The sequence below is a fragment of the Marmota marmota genome, unplaced genomic scaffold (genome assembly GCF_001458135.2).
Source record: "Marmota marmota marmota unplaced genomic scaffold, marMar, whole genome shotgun sequence".
NCBI classification, from domain to species: Eukaryota; Metazoa; Chordata; class Mammalia; order Rodentia; family Sciuridae; genus Marmota; species Marmota marmota.
Window position 1 is genome coordinate 1,534,949 of NW_026000173.1, and position 3,797 is coordinate 1,538,745.

Consider the following 3,797-nt stretch of genomic DNA (forward strand, 5'->3'; position numbering starts at 1 on the left):
ATTTGAGTTCTCTCTCTCCTTCTGTTCGTTAGCGTGGCTAAGGGTCTGTCAATTTTATTTATTTTTTTCAAAGAACCAACTTTTTGTTTTGTCAATTTTTTCCAGAATGTGTTATTTATTTTTGTCTTGATGCTGCTGTAAACAGAGCTATTGTACTGCCAGTCATATGAAAGTATAGCAACACTATTATGTATAGTACATAATGCTTGCTAATTATAATCAATTATTATGTTACTGGTTTATGTGTTTACTATACTATACTTTTTATCATTTTTCTTTTCTTTTCTTTTTTGCAGTGTTGGGAATGGAACTCAGGACCTCACGTGTGCTAGGCAAGCACTGTGCAACTGAGCCACATCCCTAGCCCCTTTATCATTATTTTAAAGTGTTCTTTTCTACTTATTAAAACATTTTACTACGAAACAGTGTACCATGTTACATTGGCACTAGCCTCAGACGTTTCATGTAACAAAGGGACATATCAGTGAAAAAAAGGGTCTCTATCCCCTGACCCTCAAAGTACCCAATTTCATTCCTGGTAAAAAACATTGGCTTTTTGTGTGCTTTTCAGATACAATCTGTTTATATATAAACCTGTACAGATATAAGTGCATATACTCACATTTAATTCAATTTATAATATAGTGGACACACTGTTCTGAACTTACCTTCTCCTCCAATTAACAATATATCTTGATTCTTTCTGTTTCCATATTCATTAAAACTGCCTCATTTTTTGTTTTGTGTTTGTTTTTGAGACAGGGTATTACTATGTTGCTAAGGCTGATATTAAGCTCCAGGGCTCTAATGATCTTCCTACCACAGACTCCTTGTAGCCAGGACCAATGGCATGTGCCACCAGGCCTGGCTGTCTCGTTTTTTTAATGTACTTGATAGAATTCTATATTGTGGATTTGGCAATTTATTTAGATAGTCTCCTATTCATGGAAATTTAGTTCATTTTCTCCTTTTTGTCTTTTTAAAAAGTTCTGCAATGACTCTTTTTTTGAATATGTAATTTTGTGCTTTTTTTTTTTTGGTTCCGGGGATTGAACTAAGGGTCGGTTGACTACTGAACCACATCCCCATCCCTATTTTGTATTTTATTTAGAGACACGGTCTCATTGAATTGCTTAGTACCTCACTTTTGCTGAGGCTGGCTTTGAACTCGGGATCCTCCTGCCTCAGCCTCCCAAGCTGCTGGGATTACAGGCCTGTGCCACTGTGCCTGGCTAATTTTGTGCATTTTGAAAGTTTGGAGATATTACCAAATGGCTATATATAAATCAATGGATTATACTCCCACCAGCAACATATGAAAGTTTCATTTTCTCTCCACCTTCACAAACACACTTTTTTGTTATGTTTGATCTTTGCTAATCAGAGAAGTAAAACATCGTTTCTCATGTGGTTTTAATTTGCATTTCTCATATTAAGAATGATAGTATCTTTTACCTGCTGAAGAGCAATGTGTATTTCCTTTTCTGTGGTATGTCAGTGACTGGCCTTTACCCTTTTTTTTAAAAAAAATGGATGATTGATTTTTTATTAATAATTATATGAGAAAAAATTTTCATATGCTAAATAAATTAGTCATTTGAGTGTAATATAAGCTGAAAATTTAGTTTATCTTTTTTTTTCTTAACTTGTATATGGTAGAATTTTTTTTTCTTTTGAGAAATTTTTGATTTTACCTATCAAATTGTCATCTTTTCTTTTATAAGTCTGGATTTTATATAATTCAGAATCATTCTGTCTTCATTACAAGATTACACAAAAACAAATCTCCCATATTTTTCTTTAGTACATGGATGATTTTAATTATTTTTTGCTTAAATATTTCTTTTGGAATTTATTTTATTATAAAAAATGTGATACAGTATCCAATTAGACCTTTCTATCAATGACTATTGTCACTATATCATTTATTGAATAACACAGTTTTTCTGAACTAATTTGAAATGCTGCCTACATCATATATTAAGTTCCTTAATGTATGTGAGCTGATTTATTGCTTTCTAATATGTTTCATTGATTAACATGCTTATTCATGTATCAAACTATCCTATTTAAATTATTATTACTTCATAATATATTTTAACACCAATAGAACCATCCAATACTTTTCTTTATTAGAATTTTCTTAAAAATTCTTTTTGCTTATCAATTTTTCTATGTGTGATTTATTTATTTATTTATTTATTTATATCAGGGATTGAACCCACTGAACCACATCCATGTCCTTTTTTATTTTTTTATTTTGAGACAGGGTTTCATTAAGTTCCTTGGGGCCTTGCTAAGTTCTGAGTCTGGCTTTGAACTTGCAGTCCTCCTGATTCAGGTCCCGAGTCACTGGAATTACAGGCATGCAGCACTGTGCCTGGCTCTATGCATATTTTAGAATCAAGCTGGTAGAACTAACCTTTCTTTGTTGATTTTTTAATAGCCCAGGACTTGCTATTTCTTTTTTTTTTTTAAATTAAATTACATTTTGTGTTCTTCTGTAGTGTTTTAAAGAATTTTTAAAATATAGATTTTGCAATTCTTAAAGGATTTTTGGAGACATCTTTTTAAAAACTTGTTGTTACTCCTGTTGTCAATAGGGTAACTAAAAAGTTACATTTGCAATTGTTTTGTTTATATATGTAAAGGCCATTGATTTCTATTATTAATCAGCCATTGTTCTGATGTTTTTCTTTGAGTGGTTTATTTCTTCATAGCCCATTTTATTTTATTTATTTTTAAAAATTTTAATTTTGTTTTAGTTGTTGAAGGACTATTTATTTATTTATATGTGGTGCTGAGAATTGAACCCAGTTCCTCTCACATACTAGGCAAGTGCTCTTCCACTGAGCTACAACTCCTGCCCCCATTTTATTTACTAGAATGTAAATCTTATGAAGAACTATCTTATCTGTTTTATCACTGCTTTATTTCCCAGCCACAGATATAATGTTTACCTCAAAGAAATTTCTCAAATATTTGAGTGAATATGTAAATGGGAATAATAATACCCATCTTACAGAGTTGTCAGGGATTGTTTTATATATTTTCTTCTCAAGCAGTTGGTACTTAATAGGTACTCAATATTTGACTAAAGTACTTAGTTATTTATGTAGAAAACCTTCAAACCCACAGATAAGTTGAAAGATGAGTGCAATGAACTTTGGTACCACCTTTTCTAAATTCACCTATTGGTAATGTATTGTCACAACTGCTGCTTCTCCTTTTCTTTCCTCTCTCCCTGCCTCCATTCTTCTCTCTTACCAAACTATCTGAAAGGAGGTTGCACAAATCACCTTCCTGGTCTCCAAATGCATTTGTATAAAATTTCCATAGCAGAGATATTCTCTAAACACTGTTACTACACCTAAGAAAACCATTTGAAATCAATACTATTATCTTATAGTTCATACATAAATTTTCCCAATTGTTCCAAATAGGTCCTTTAAGTACACTGAATTCTGAATAAAATCTAGATCTCAGCATTTATCCAGAGAAACAGAACCAATAGGATGTTAGGGTCTGTAAACAAGTCAGGATGGCGCCTGGCATTTTGCCAGAGGGAGTGGTTTGTGAAGTAACGCCAGCAAGCCATTAAGTGTGGAGATTCCTTATTGGTTGACTGCTGTATCTAGTTTATGTTAATTAAGATAAGCTGTGTGTAATGTATATATACCCTTCCTGTCCTACAATAAACGGCTCCCACTCCTGGTGTATCAATGTACACAAGTTGCTCGTCACCCCCCCCCCCATCCATTGCTGTCAGCCGACTGCGGCAATAGGATCTGATCTAT